General features: G+C 46.7%; 1 long non-coding RNA gene across 1 annotated transcript in view; it reads right to left on the bottom strand.

Moving 5' to 3' along the window:
- LOC140692925 (uncharacterized) overlaps nt 1-14,381 on the bottom strand; it is a 28,385-nt gene extending 14,004 nt beyond the window's left edge. Inside the window, exons 1-2 of the long non-coding RNA XR_012068557.1 lie at nt 14,347-14,381; nt 10,989-11,162 (exon numbers count right to left, since the gene is read on the bottom strand). This is a non-coding gene — a long non-coding RNA (uncharacterized lncRNA). The remainder of the gene's footprint in view (nt 1-10,988; nt 11,163-14,346) is intronic.
- Nucleotides 14,382-16,503: the final 2,122 nt, after the last annotated feature.

The raw sequence follows: 16,503 nt of genomic DNA, 5'->3' as shown, positions 1-16,503 counted from the left end.
CAAAGCAGAGAACTTTATGTTGGAAGACAGCTCTCAGTAGAAAGTAAGAAATGCAATGTTCTGTACTCAATTTCATTAGCTTTATGAGCCATTAACAGATAGTATGTCTTGTCTAATGAAACCCCAAAATATATTGTCATCTTCGATTTTCTCCATCTGACTGTTTTATGCTAAATTTGGATATCAAACCCTCACTCCATACGGAAAGCTCAGGCCTTAGCTGCAGCACAGTTACATCCCGTGGAAGAAAGCCGATCAAGGGAGAACAGGAGAGTTTCCCTTCAGAAGCTGCTAAGTGTGGTTTTGCACCTGTATGTCATTTACAACCACGCCATCGTCAAAGGAGTAAGACCTTACATCTGTGGGGCAAAAAGCACTGCGGTGGTTCCGAACCATGAAAGAACACTGAGCTTTGTGCAACAGTCCTGAGGCACTTAAAGCGTACTTTCTCTGAAAGGCTCCGAAACTGACTCACTTCACCATTTCAGGTACAACCGGAATTAGTAGAGAGAACATGCCCTTGAAGTCTGACAAGGCCCTGCTGGAATCCTGCTACAGCATTTACTAGCTGCTAAATGAACCAATTCCTTAAACCTCTGAGGAGGCTTCCCAATCTTCAAAACGGGGCTGCCACCGCCCACTTGGGAGGCATGGATGTGAATGCAACACGCAAGTAGGGCGGCCGACTGGTACGTGACACGGGGCCTGGCAAGTTTCCCTCCGCTGCCCTTCTCCCCCTTTAAACTTGCACTGTTCCCCCTGGTAAGGGTGAAGCCCCAGGAACAGACTGCCCGATTCTTCTGTATATCCCCGGATACATACCTTACCCTTAGGAGGTCAGAAAAACAACTGCCTCCTCCCCAGTCACTATCAATATTCTTAAGAGTCTGGGTTTTTTTAACTCTATGTTTCAGGGAGACTATTCAAGAATTGTTCAACCACCGTTCTCCAGGATGGCTCCTCTCCCAACGCCCATCCCTTCTTACCTCAAATCTTCTGTCTGATTGCCTTTTGTTCGTGGGAAAGAGAGTCCGCTAGGGTGCGGACTCCCTAGGCCTCCCTCCCTTCATCACAGGAGAGTGTGACTACATTCTCCCAACTCCCCACTCCGACTCCAGCTTCTGAGGAGTTTCCCCTTCTGGACCCTGCAGCTTCTGGATCGTCCCAAGACGCGCACACGTGGCCAAAACCCTCTCTTCAGATTTCTTCCTGTGTGGCCCTGCCCACCCCCCAGAACCTTAAGGATAAATGCCATTGCTCTGAAAATCACAAACGCCGCTGACTGACACACCAAAGCTGCATGGTCCGGGCTTTCCTCCAAACCAGGCACAGCCCTGCCCCCCCTCAGACACAGTCTGCACCTCTTGAGATGAGCTGATCCACTTGCACGGCTGTGAACACCAGCTAAGAATGACGAATTCCAATGTGTATCTCTAGTCCAGCTCCTTCACCTGAGCCCCAGGCTCATAGACACGAGTGCCTCTTGGAAGTCCTAACTTGGATGACAAATGGCATCTTAAAAATGCCATATGTCAAAAAAAAAGGCCTTATGTCCACCATTTACTCTAGACTTCGATTCCTGGCAGGTACCTCCCAGGCTCCCCATTTTAGTAACAGCCCCAGCACCCACCTAGGTGTTTGAGGTCACATTCAATTTCCACTGTTCCCTCCACCTGGCCCTGCCCTGGAATCAGTCTTGTTATTTCTGTCGCTAAGCCAGTCTCAAGTCTGGTTCTGCAGGGAGCACGATGGAAACCCACAAGCTCACAGCAAGGTGCACTGAGTCACAGTCCTCCGAAGGGAGTTCCCTGGAGGGGGAGGCATCTCCTGCTGCCAGCCACCTCAGAAGGCACTGGATTCTCACAAAGAAGGACCAGAAGAAGGGACTCAAGGATCTCCCGTGATCTGAGGTTTGAAGGGCCCGAGGTCTGGGGGAGCTCCTAGTTAGCTGACACTCCTGTCAGTGAGCAGATGAGGATGGTAGGAACCCAGGCAAGTCTGTTCTCGCTCCGACCCCTTTTCTCTCGGGAGCCACGGGAAAGGCCAGTTTCCAGGGCACAGACCGGCCATCACAGATCCCAGCCTGCATTTGCCAACCCAGACAGCCTAGACTCCTACTTGCGACTCTTACTTCTGTTCTGTTCCCCCCCAGAATGTGATGGACTCTTTCAGAAAGTCTGGACTGTCTCAAGCGAGACCAAGTCAGTGAAGGATGAAGTGTCCACATTTGGACCAGAGCATGAAAGGAGAAACAAGGCCTCATGTCCAGCATGACGGTGGTGGCCAAGCCCTTTCCCTGGGTGAGATGAACCAGGGTCGGGGTGAGAATGCAAGGTCCCTTCACGGCTGACAGGGGTGTTGGAGACTCACTACCGCAAAATAACCACACGGCCGTCAGTGGTGGACATCAGCTGCAACAGACACAGAGTCAGCTATTTACTGCCAAAAAGGGGTAAAAGTAAAGGCCGGTGCAGGGAGGCCTGCACGGCTGCTGAGGCAAACCACAGACCCGGCTCTGAATGCCCACTGGCTGAAGCAGAGAGGAAGCTATGGTCCCATTTAGGGGTCCCTGTGTCCACCAGATCCAAGTGAACCAGCTCCTTAGGACAAGGCAATGTTTTCCTGATACTTAGAAAAACCAGCCTCATAAAGGGAACAAAAGAGTGGCATGGTTTTAGGCCCGCGCCTGCCCCTCTATGAATGCAAAGTAAAGTAAATGGCACTGGGAAGGTGAATGCAAAAAAAAAAACCAAAAAACAAAAAACCGGTGACTGCTTCCTCCAACAGCGTCCCCTGCAGCTGCTCACCCCCGAGCCGGCCACTTCCTCACCAGTGACCGCCGGCCAGGAAGCGCCGTCACGCACGTCACACAGCGACAGCCAGGAACCGTGTGCCGAGCACGTTTGTGTAAAAGCCAGAATCAAGCAAGGTGCTGCAGATTTTGACTTTCCAAGTTTAAATACTCCATGAAAAAAATCCCTCAGCAGCCGCCTAAATCAATTCGCATCTCACTTCTTCAAAACAAATAAACAAAATTAGTAAGAGAGCATTTGTTACCAAATATAAGGACGAACTAACAGGTTCCTCAAAGCAAGGACTTTAACAGATATCAAACTCCAGTGGGTGATGTGCTAACATAGCAAAAATTCCAAAAAAGTAGAAAATAAGATGACTAGGATAATATACGAATCATGGCAACTGTTAAGTTTTTGCTTTTTATAGCGATGGAGACGGCACAGAGGGCGATCTGGCTATTCCAATGCAGGGTGTGCACAGCCCACATTTTCAGACCGAACAACATGCTCACGGGGTGGTATAAGGGATAAAGGAAAATAGAAAAAGGAATAGAGGAACAGCCAAAATTAGAAACACACGAGAACAAAAATGAATTTGACAGCATTTACAAGAAATTACGTGAGTGTGATGAGGACAGGGACGCGGGGACGGTGAGACCCACCCTCACCTCCTGATCCAGGGAAGGCAGGGGCCTGAGGGGAGCGATCCTGCCGGGGGACCCCAACGTGGTCAGCGCCCCAAACCAAAACTTCACCTAGATGCGTGTAGACAGCTTTTGAGCTACAAAATGTGGTCGCATTTCAAGCTGGACAACTTTACTCACTCCCACCAAGAGGAACAGGGGAGAATTAGGTTCTGCTCCTGAACCAAAGCATTGTTTAAAAAATTAATGACTGTGTAATAGTAAAAGCAACAATGGAGTAAAAGTCACTGGAGGAGAACGTGCTTGACCCGAGCTCACTGGCCACGTTATCTCACTGACGTTCAGATGCTGGCTGAGCCCTTATGGTACCAGAACAGACAGACCCACCAGGAGGGAGGTTTAATGTGCTGCTGTATTTTGATGCCGGCAGCCATGCCTGGTACACGAGGTTCTGGGTAAACAATGGTGACAGTGTCAACCACTATGGGCTAAGCACACATCCAGCTACTCCGCCAAATCCCAAGGGCAGACTTCAAAAGGCAAAAACAAGCTGGCATTCTCTGTTGGCTCTGCAGAATCAGAGCCAAGCAGTTGCTGAGCAAAAATGTCACCAGTGCCTCCTATGACAAAATAGGAGGCACTGGCGTGGGGCTGGGGCAGGGCTCCAGGCTTCCACTGATCACCCACCAGTCTGTCCAGGGGGTGAAGGAGGTCCCTGCTTTCATTGCACCGATGCACCTACCTTGAATGACGCCTTAGGACTCAACAGGAGGTGACAGGTGAGGTGAACGAAGCCAGTCTTGGTGTAGCACGGTTCTGGCAGCTATGCCCTCAGCAGTGCCCAGTTTCCTAAACCTGACACCTCATCTCCAAGGAGCAGAAGTGTAGTGTGGGCATGTAGATCACAGGGCCCTGTGAGGACAAGTACAGATCATGGCCACGACATGCCTCTCCCCTTCCTTAAGCCATAGAGGAATGTCCGGGGAGGAAGTGAAAATTATTCCAGAGCCTGCCAGGCACCACACGCAGGTGGGACACGGATCCCCTGTGTCTGTCATTCACAGGACTGGTGTGGATTTTCTTTTTATCAATTCTCTGGCATCTTCTCCTCCATCTTACCAACAACAAGAAAGTAGAATCTGACCTTAGAATCACAGAGAATCACAGAGCCCCTCCTGCACAGCGGGCCCGGCAGCACGTGCCATGTCCTCCGACCGTCACCTGTGGGACCGCCATGAGCGCTCTCCAGACTCAAGGCCCGAGGCCGTAGGCCGGGGGGACACAGCTCACCTCACTCTCCCCAGTAAAGGGGGACCACCTCTCGGCAAAGACGTCTCACCCTCTTCTGCCCGAGGGACAGCTTGAAAGATATACAGGGAAACATAGTAGAGGGTGAGGGGTTAGGCAGCCCAGAAGAGATCATCTGCACTTCCAAGGCAGAGTGGGGTCTTTGACCTAATCACAGGGACAAAGTGAGGACGAATTTTTCCCTGCTGTGTCCCATACACCATGACATGCCTTTCCCTGCGTAAGGAGCTAATTCGGAAGCCCCTGGCAGTGTTTCTGATGCCCTAACTTGGCATGGTGGCTGTCAGGCAGGGGAGAGGGCCTGAGACGTGCTGGTGCTGGGCCTGGGAGGCAGGAGACATCGGCTCCACCCTGAGCTCAACCAGCACCTCGTTCTGCGTCTCGGGATTCAGAGTCTCATTTACAAGCAAAGGGATGAAACTGTCCCAGGACAGGCTGTCCAACAGGAATGAAATGAGAGTCATGTAAATAATGTTTCTCAGTTGCCACGTTTAAAATGTAACAACAAAAAAAAAAACCAAGTAACTGATTTTAAGAACAGACCTTACTTATTCTACTGTATGTAAAATACTATCATTTTGACGTGTAATCAATATAGAAAGTAACAAGATAGTTTATATTCTTTTTACTAGACAAGTTTCAGCGTCTGATGTGCATTTGACCTACAGCACATCTCAGCTCAGACCGGCCTCCTCCCCAGCACTACTAACAACAGTAGCTGTGGCTACTCTATTGGACAGCAACTCCAGGGGTCCCCCCAAGTGTCCTGGCTGAAAGAGGGGAGTAAGTGTCCACACTAACCCTAAAAGGATCTCTCTGAAACAAAGGCGGATTTAGTTTTAAACGTCTGAAAACCAGCGGGCTACACCTCCTTCCCGCCTTGGCTACAAGAAAGCCCTCCTCCTTGATGATCCCATTCTGGATGTAGGGAAGCAATCTGTCACACAGCCAGGGTGGCCCGGCCTTCAGGTTGACTTGCCTGCTGTCTGTGTCCAGTCCCACGAAGTCCTCCTTCTCAAATAGGATGTAGAGGAGGGGGGTCTTCTCCCCAGAATTTTCGGGGTCCCCATCCAGCCACTTGGACTTGGGCAAGATGAAGAGTGACTCAGTGAAGTCGTCGATCCTCTTCTCCACCACCCTGCAGTCCTCGTAGATTGAAGGCCACGTCGGTGTGCGGCTGCTCGGCCACCTCCCCATACAGCATAAAGACAAAGAGCTGAGAGTCGTAGAGCGTGGTGCCATACAGCTCCTCTGTGCGTGGAGCTTCTAGAAGGTCTTAGCCAAGAGGCAGTCAGTAATGGTGACAAGGCCCATGACATTGCGGTGGGTCTGGAAGTCACTCCATCCATTCTCGGGCGCATAGAGATACCTATAGTAGATACAGAGTGCCCACTGGGAGCCGCACAGTCTGATCTGGCTCACCAAGGAGATTCCATTATAGATGCAAAAGAAATTCTCTAAGATGATCCCCACGGGTTTGACCACAATCGGGAGAGTCTGGCGGTCCTCAGCGCACTGCATGTAGTCAGGGGCGTTCATGTTGCAGGCGCTGCCGAGAAGGGAGGGTAAATCGATGTACATAATGTGCTGTGGGCTGCGGGCCTCACTGGGATGCGGCGACCTGGTGTGCACCAGCCAGAAGGCAAGGGAAGTCCAAGCAAATCGGGGATAATTTTGTCCTCAGCGTCTGCACATGTCTACTGAAGCTCAGATCACATTACCCAGCTTTTGGTCTAGGCTTCCATCCCCTGCAGAAAAGGATCATTTCTTGTTTTCTGTTTCCAAGCACCTAGGCAGGCCCTGATGCAAAGTCGGTGCTCAAAACTGCTGAATAAATGAATGAATAAAGGAACTGCTTCCCCACCCCTCAGCAGGATATAATGCAAAGAACCATAGTAGGATCAAAATATCTGGATTTCAACGCCAATTTATTTGAACTCCTAAGGTGCAGAATAATGGGTAAGAAAACTTGCTTTGGGGAGGAGGGTACAGTTCAGTGGTAGAGCACGTGCTTAGCATGTTCAAGGACCTAGGCTCAATCCTCAGTACCTCATTTTAGAAAAATGAAACAAATAAATAAACTTAATTAACCCCCTCAAAAAATATTTTCTCCATTCAAAATTCAAAAAAAAACCACCTTGCAATTGACACAACATTGTAAACTTGACTATACTTCAATTAAAAAAAAACTACTTGCCTTACAAGAATATATCTGGATTATGGAAGTTTGCAAATGTAAAATGCCTAGGGTACCATTTGCATAAGAAGAAGGAACTGTACAAATGTACTATCCCTCATTTATGAGCTATTTTTCCTTTGGGGAGATTATAACCTCTCAGAGATATTTTTCTCATATTAAAAAAAAAAAAAAGGAAAACATTACCTGATTCTCCATATTGCTGAAGAATCAGATAACCCTATGAAAGCATCTGACCCACAGAGTTTATTCAATAAATGTTTGTTGAATGAATGAATAAACAAGCAAAGTGAATGCTGCTCCCTGCCACAGACCATCATAATGGTACTGCTTGGAAATGCCATGCCCACGTTCCACCCAAATCTTCACTAACCACGTGGGTGACCTGGGCAGACCTGTGTGCTTCTCTCAACACCAGTTTATTCATAAATAGAAATGAGGGCAATAACACAAACCTAAAAGGGTTAGTGAGTCACGAATGAATAGTACCCCAACTTTGCAAGATGGAACTATTAAAGAAAATTGGGCAAAGAGTCCATAGGCCCTCTCCATATTATCTCTTACAACTACATGGGAATCTACATTACATCTAAAAATAAAAAGTCTATTATTTTAAAGAGGCTATTGAGTTTAAATCAGCTCACCATCTCAAATAAGGAACACACAGTACAAATAAGAGAATGCGCAGCCCATGAGATGCACTCAGTAAATATTCCCACTGAACCCACTGGTCCCTCCAAATTCAGAGCATGAGGATGTGTCCTCGTGGCCAGAGGCCACTGCACCTGAAGCTAAAAAAGCTAATGGTCCCCACTTTCAAAAGCCCCTGCCACCAACCTAGGTCTAATTTTGTATTTGTAATTTTTTTTCTTTTTATAAAATAGAAATCCCCAATTGCATAGCCTTCAGGTCACCAAAACCTGACCACAGAGATCATGATGGCAACCCTCCTTGGTGAAACAATAAAATGAAAAGCCATTTCCACAAGACCTGTGTGTAAATCTACTAGGGAACTTCATCCTGGACTGAGAGGAAGAGGACTGGGGAGGAGGGGGCAATCTGAGGCACACAGACCCATGGGCCACCTGTCCCACGATGGACATTACACTCAACCCTCACCCTCCAGGAACTTCAAAATACACACAGAGTGATGTGGACAATATATATGTATTTTTAAAGAAATTCCGACTCTCTAGCAGGTCTTGTATCTACCGAGACACAAATGGCTTATGTGTATAATGTTTCACAAAAGCCTTAAAACATTACCACCCCAACTTGACACATTAAGAAACTAGGGATAGAGGTTTATCACATTGTGCAAGATTAGAGAGATGCCACATCAGACACTGTATTTAAACCCAAGCCTTTGCTCCAGTGCTCACACAAGAAAGTGTGACATACTGCCCCTTTCCTGCCCTCTCCCTGCAATAAATCTCTGAAGAGTCTTTTCTGTGCCACGTGGAATCACAATCACATCAATTTACCACAAAGAGCTATGTGACTCCTTGGAGGACGTGTCAAAATCTAAAGGGTTGTGATGGGAGGAGAGATTTGAATTTTCTGTTTCTCAAAGGAAACATGGCTTTAAAAGAAACTGAAAAGCACTTATCTAGTCTAAGCCCTCATTGTGTAGAGAAGGAAATGGAGGCTCAGAAGAGATGAGGAAAGGGACTTATTAACAAATATTGCCTCAGTGCAGCACCAAGCCAGCCCTGGGCCCTTCTGGGGGAGTACCTGGAAGGCCCAGGAAAATGATTGTTAGAAAAAGGAAAGAGAAGAAGCATACAAGGCCCTGTCTCTACACCACCATACCATGAAGTTCCACCAAATTATCCAGTATTGGGTGCAGCCAAAATTTAGGTGGGCTAAAGAGGTTATAGAAACCTGGAAGTCTCAACCATAGTGGAAATTCCAACATTTACTGTTTTTTTCCAAGTTCAAGCATCAGTTCAGTGGGCGCTCCATACGAGGGACTACACGAGGCCTGGAGTTCTCCCAAATACAGATCTCTATTATCACGTGTGCAAACCACACACAGGCCCACCAGAAGAAAAACGCCCACACATAAGATGGAACTACTGAAACAGAAAAGAGCCAACCAGCATATATTGCTAGCAAAAACGGTGCTGCTAGAAATAGACTCATGGACATAGAAAGCGAACTATTGTTAGCAGGCAGGAAAGGGAGGATTAACAGATACACATTAATAAATATAAAATAAATGACAAGGACCTACTATATAGCACAGGGTACTATTTTCAATTTCTTGTAATGAGTTGTACTAAAAACAATCTGAAAAACATTTATATACATATGCATAAGCTTATAACTGAATCTCTGCTGTACATCTGAAGCTAACATGGTAAATTTACAACACTTCAATAAAAAATAATTTTATATAATAAGTAAAAATAAAAGCAACGCCATAAAAAAAAAAAGTAAAAGAACACGGTAATCCCCTTAGCTGTAGGTGGTGGAGAACTCTGCAAGCACCAAGTCCACTCGAATACTCCAGCACTGGCGGTCTCTCATTCTAACCATCAGAGAATCACTTGGCTTCTACGAGGTTACTTTTCTCTTCAGTGAAAGGCTACAGTTGCATCTAATGATGTATTGAATCTCATCATTCACAAACCCAAGAATTAATGAGGATTTCCCATAGGCCTGGCTCTGGACAGATGAAAATATAGGGTCCCAGATATATTCATGTGTAGAAGAAGTTTATGCCATAAAGACATTAATTCTTCCTGCTTTGATAGACAGATTCATTGCAATTCTGATTAGAATTCCTCCCAGATATTTCATGGAATGTAACAAGTTAATTTATGGTCAGGAACAGCCAAGAAACTTCTTTAGAACCACCACTGGGAAGGGGTGGATAGGTCATGCATTTCAACTGGTCTTTCTGATGTGATGAAAACGTTCTGGAATAATAATGGTTGCACAAATGTGAATATGCTAAAAGCTGCTGAATTGTAACATTCAAGTGGGTGGACTTCATGGTGTGTGAACAATATCACAATAAAGCTGTTATATGAAAAAATCCTTCTTGCCAATTATTTTTCCCTCTATACTACTAGTCTGTCCCACAATTTAAGTAAAACAAACAAACAAAAAAAACAAAACAAACCAGATTTTGCCAGGAGCTCTTTAGGAGTGCAATGTCCCTGGGTCTCCAACGCCTCGGGTTGTGCTGTTCCTGTTAACACACAATAGCTGGGCTGGACTAGTTAGGGACTATAAGTATCTTTTTAAGATCGACGGTCTCACGTTTCACCCTGGGAGAGTGAATGATGGAGGATGAGACAGCCTCATGCCTTCAGCTCATTTTTAACTGAACCAAGCCCTGCTTTCACCACTGTAATCCCTCTCAGTATAAAAACATGTGACATCAACAAGCACCGCCATCATAACACCTGAAAGTGTTCAAGGTACTTATCTGGGGCAGAAATCCTGATCAAGGAGACAGAAGCTCCCTCAGCACTGCCGCTCCCTTTTCCCGACTCCACCAGGAGAAGCTGGGAGTTACAGCCGCGGGCTCTCAGCCTGGGGAGCAGCGCCCACGCCGCTAATCTGGACCTCAGGGATCGGGAAAGGGAGAGGAAGGCAGCCCCGGGGTCGCGGGGCAGGGAGAGCGGGGTGGGGGACGCGGGCTGCTGCCCCGCTCGGAGGCCAGCCCCAGCCCCAGCCCAAGCCGCCCGCCCCGTCCGGGTGTGCAGACCCCGCCCGCCCGGGACACAGCCCGCCCAGTGGTGGGGACGGGTCGGCGGCCTAGGAGAGGAAGCCCGTTAGGGGAGGACTCGCCGGCGGGAGAGGGGAAGCGGATGCCAGCCGCGGACTGAGGGGAGCCCGGCTGGGTCAAGAGGCGGCAGGGGCACACCTGGCCCTGGGCAGCTGTGGCCGGTGCGCCGGGGCAGGTGGCGCGGGCAGAGGGGTCTGGCCCGAGCAATCCAGCTGAACACACGCTGACTGGCGCCCTGGGGGGCTGTGACACGCCGACCGCCCTCCCGCAGCCGCCTCACCCCTTTCCCGATATCCCCTCACCTTGCACTTCCACAGCCAGAGGCCCCGGCCCCAGGCAGTAGCCAAAGGCCTACAGGGCGACAGAGCTGAGAAGCCATTGGGGCCGATCCCCGGCTCGGAGCTGGAGCTTCCAACCCGCGGTCCAGCTGGCAGCAACTGCGCATGCGCAGGAGGGCCAGCGATCCCCTCTGGGTCCTGAGAGAGAAGGGGAACCGAGGGAGGGAGAATAGGGGAGGAGGAGGGGAGGCGGGGAAAAGTGGAGGGAGACACATGGACAGGAGGAGCAGAGGGAAGGCAGTTATCTGGAATTGGGAGGGGAGTAACAGAGATGGGGAGAAAGCGTTTTACCTCTTGTGGCACCCCGAAGGAGGCAGCAGTCCTGCCTATACACCCTTCTCTTACCCGTCATTGCCCACAGCTCATATTTTACGTCCCTGGCCCAGCCCTCCAGCTAAGGTCTCTGCAGAAACCCTACGGGTATCATACCCGTTGCCCCCACAAGGAGCTAGGTTTACTGTTGCTCAGGGAACCAAGCACCCGCAGGTGTTGTTTCTCAGAACTACCTTGGGAAGAGTACATATTCCCCTTTTACACGCTGGGAAACAGGCAGGCACGATCTCTGCCTTAGCTCCACTGTCCCAAATGTTGGGCTGGCAGGGAGCGGGAGGTAAAATGTCAGAGCCCCAGAAGGAGCAGACTGCCTGAGTGTTGGTGTAGAGTCCCCATCCCTCCTGGGTAAACCACACCCCAACCTCGGGGAATAATCAAGGGCTCACCGTAGGCCCCTGTGTGTGGGAGAGCTGCCCTCAGTCCCAGTGTCCAACTTGCTAGGTAGGTAGAAGTGTTATTGAGTCCAAATTCATTCTCCTCAGTGCAGGACAGGCCAGTAAGTTGGGAGACCAAGTGTTGGGGCATGGAATAGCAAGTTTCTGTAGACCTAGATGGCAAACTAATGTCCTGGAAAACCATCTCCCCAAGTCAGAATTCAGGCTGCTTTCCTATGTGCTTGGTTTTTGCAAACTTCTTGGTGTAGGAATTCCTTCTTGTTAGAATCCTTTGTTCTTGCAGCTATCTCCCTGGGTCAGATCCCTGTAAACCTCCAACAAAACAAACGTTATTTTCTATTCTGCAACGTGTTATCTTTATATGATTGGAAAAGTGTTAAATACCCTTAAAGGTCAGAGCCTTCAGAATAGGCTCTCCTGTATATTTTAGGCTCTAGGCAACATTGTTTTACAAGCAAGAAGAAGCCTAGGAGACAGAGCACAGGGTTAAAGTCAAAGGAACAGATCTAATATGGAGTCAGATTTCTTCTTTTCTATTACTGTGGCAGAAGCCACTTGAGGATTTAAATCCCTTAAAGTTAAAAATAAGTAAAACTTTAAAGGAATTTACATACATTGGTGGGAACTTGCATAGCATATCTGGAAAAGCACACAAAGGATTGTAAACATTGGCATCTCCAGGGAGGCATGTAAGAACAGAGGATGAGGGAAAACTTCTTTCACTTGAGTATTTTTTGCTCTGTTTGAATTTTTTTAACCATATGCATATATTTCTTTTTCAGTTAAAATAAATGTGTAATGGAGCAAAGGAGTAACTAGCTCAGCAAATACAGCAGCCATAGACTCACTGAGTCATCATTTTCGATTTAAGCCAGGAAGCATTGATTGTCTCTCTCCTATGTGCCCAGTGCTGTTTTAAAACTCTTTTATATATTTTTTTAATAAAATAATAACATGCTATCCCTCACCCCTGCTCAGGGCTGGTGGGAAACCAACTGAGTTTTTATTGAGTTGTTTTCCAAGGAGTAGAGATGAGTTATAAACAGAACACAACTTCAGGGCAAAACAGGCGGATTGGTTTTCCAGCAGGCCAGATAGCGATGACGGGTTTTCAATAGAGGTGCACAGAGGCTGAGAGAGAAAGCCTCCAGGACCCTACAGAAAGCTGCCCACAGTGCCTTCTCCATGGCACTACTGAAATAGGAAAGAACAAATCTGACTCCATATTAGATCTGTTCCTTTGACTTTAAACCTGTGCCCTGTTTCCTAGGCTTAGTCTTGCTGTTTCTGCACCTTTTGTGAAACAATGTTGCCTAGATCCTGAAATATACAGGAGACCCTATTCTCAAGGCTCTGACTTTGAAGGATATTATCACTTTTCCATTCGTATAAAGATAACAAGATACAGAATAGAAAATAACATTTGCTTGTTGGAGGTTTACACGGATCTGACCCAGGTGAAGAGCTGCAAGAACAAAGGATTCTAACAACAAAGAATTCATACACCAAGTTTGCAACAACCAAGCATTCCCGCTTCCCCTTTTTAATATAAGAAGAGCCTGAATTCTGACTTGGGATGATGGTTCTCCAGGACATTGGTCTACCATCTTCTCCGCTGGCTTTACAAATTAAAGCCGCTATTTCTTGCCCCAAATCCTTGTCTCCTGATGTGTTGGCCTATAATGCACGAGTAGAACAAGCGTGGACTCGGAAACACAAACATACATTGAAAGTACGCATTTGGTATATTAAATGACCTGCTTCCACTCGTATTCCTGAGGTTTTCTTCTCTTGACCACTCCTACTATATTTATGAAAAACCTGTCATGTGGACACATTTCCTTCTCTAGCCACTACCCTTCCATGTAAAAACTGATGCCAAGAAGGCAATGGAAGTTGCTAGAAGGTATTACCTGGCCAAAAAAGAGCAGAAGTGGGTTCTGGCTGATGTTCAGGAGCAGGCCGGGGCACCTGACAAGATGTCATAAGTATGGATAGACAGCTGGGCACCAAAGGAGAAGCTTCTAAACTTCCATGAGGGAATTGTTGGATAGGAAGGAACAGTCCCAGACTATAGCTCTGATCCCACCACGAGCTTCCTGGGCAAGGCTGGGCAAGTCATTTAAATTCTCTAGACCCGTGCTGTCCAACACGGGAGCCACCAGCCACATGCAGGATTATGATGTTATTCTGTAGCCAGACAGAATTATAAATAAACACTTTATTGCAAAGGGTCAGCAGGTATAATATTTAAAAACATTATTGGTTATCTTGCCCTAACAAGTTATTTTTGTATGTCTAGCTTTCTGTGGGTTGTAATGCCTGCAACTAATGTTTCCCTTACAGTGAGGTATTTTGAAATTATAAGTTACTGGACACAGTACACTCATATCACAGTTGAAAAAAAACTGATCTAAATAAGCAAGGTGATCTGACTTAGTAGTTATGAGCAGGGGCTCTGGGGCCAGCCTGCATAAGTATTAATTCTCACTCTCCCTCCAGGGAGTTCTGTGTGAATCTTGGACAAATTATTGTTGCTGTTGTTGTTGTTGTTGTCATTGTCATTGTTATTATTTGTGCCTCTTTTTCCTTACCTTTTAAATAGCGAGGAAAATGTAGACTCTATCCCCTACAGTGTTGGCAGGATTAAATGAGTAAACGTCTGTGCTGCCCACTTCCCTGGGTTTCAGCATTCTCCAGGCAATCAGTGCCAAACGCAGTGGCATTCTCCACTGTCTTCGTCAGTCTGGGATTCTGTAACAAATTACCGTGTGTCGGGTGGCTTAAACAACCAGCATATTCCTTATGGTTTGGAGGCTGAGGCTTTCAAGGTCAATGTATCTGGGAGAGGATTGCCAGCTCGAAGATGGCTGTCTTCCCACTATCTTCATGGCCCAGAGAGGAGAGAGAAGCAAGCACTTTGGGGCCCTGTATAAGAACACTAATACCATTCATGAGGGCAATACTCTCATGACCTCATTTTATCCTACTAATCACCTCCCAAAGGCCCCGCATCCTTATATCATCAACCTGGGAGATGAGGTTTCGACATATGGATTTTGAGGGGATGCATTCAGTCCACACATCGGCTAACTCTCCCAAACATGCAGTCATCAAACCTGTAGCTAATTTCAAAATAATGTTTATATCTCTCTGCCCATTTCCATTCCTACATCTACTAACACTGAAGCCCTGCTACATTTTATTTCTTATTTTCCTTGTAGAGGTTTAATTGATTCCTCTAACTCCAAGGATTCGCTCACTCCAGTCTGCTTGACAGCCCTGCCAGGTAGGACTTCCTTAAAACACCTTCCCACTTCACCTGGTTGTTTTTTAGGTGTAAATGTCAGAATTCTCTCCACACCCCATCCTAGACCTTTAATCCCTTACACTACCGCTCACTATGTTATTTTCCTATTACCACTGTAACAAATTCCATTAAGCTTAATAGCTTAAACCAGCACAGACTTATCAGCTTATGGCTGTGGATGTCAGAGATCCAACACAGTTCTCATTGGGATAAATTCAAGATACCAGCAGGGTTCCTTCCTTCTAGAGGGTCTAGAAGAGAATGTTTCCTTTTTTTTTTTTCCAGTTTACAGAGGTCACCCACCTTCCTTAGCTTGTGCCCCTCAACTTCCTCCATTTTCATGGTCAGCAGCCTTTCTGAACATTGCTCCATCGCTACACCTCCCTCTGATTTTAAACTCAGCTGGGAAATATCCTCCATTTTAAGGACCCCTGTGATTACATTCAGCCCACCTGGACAATCCAGACTACTCACCCTATTGTCTCATCTCAGGATCCCCTTGTCCCATCCCACTCAGGCAGTATGTATGTGGCTGTGACATTCACCTTGTGTAACATTTCCTCATGAGCAATTTATGGTTCAAGGCACTTATAAGTGACTTTTTGTTTTTCTTCCTTATCCTTTCTACATTCAGTTTGTCTGGTGAGATTATATGAATCCTTTTTATTTGTGCCCCTGCACTAATCTATAATAATGTATCATGGGTTTAAAGGCTAACTAATAGACAATTTAGGAGACAGAAATCCTCTAAGATTTTTAATCCTAAAATATCTGTCATCCCTTTTGCCATGTACAGTAACATGTCACATGTGGCTACCCTGTGGCCGGGGAGGGACATGATTCTGCCATCACACTCCCCTCATTCTTACCAATGTGCTGATCAACTAACCAAGGATCTATGCTCTCCAACTCACTCACTTCCTCCTCCTTTGCATTGACTATCCTGTTCCCACCGCTTCCTTCATTCACCACATCAGGATTTCATGACCACATTCTCCCCTAAATGAAATGGGTATCTTGCATCTAATGCCTGACAGCTGTTCTCATTGTACATGCACACACTGACCTACACATAATCCCGTCCATCTCTTTATTTTCCTAGAATCTTCCAGAAGAATCAGTTCCATGATGATAATGATGATACTGACAATGATGACAGGGGCCTCTCAAGGATTCTGATAAAGAGGGAATCGATAAAGGGAGGGAATCATTGCAAAATTGCCCCAGAAACAGGCTTAAAGGTAAATAACTCTTATAGTGTTTAATGAAATTGACTAATATTTAACTATTTTTAAGACTTTATATCACTGAATTTAAAATTTTAACGGGAATTTTCATTCACCACTAACCAAGATTCAACTCTGGGACCAAAATCTAAGGATTTCTGTCTTCTAAAAAATTGTCCACTAGCCTTTTAAACACGTGATCCTTTTAAAAAGTT

Source organism: Vicugna pacos, unplaced genomic scaffold, assembly GCF_048564905.1.
Source record: "Vicugna pacos unplaced genomic scaffold, VicPac4 scaffold_19, whole genome shotgun sequence".
NCBI lineage: Eukaryota > Metazoa > Chordata > Mammalia > Artiodactyla > Camelidae > Vicugna > Vicugna pacos.
The sequence above is the reverse complement of the archived record's forward strand: the minus strand, read 5'-3'. Positions and strand labels throughout refer to the sequence as shown.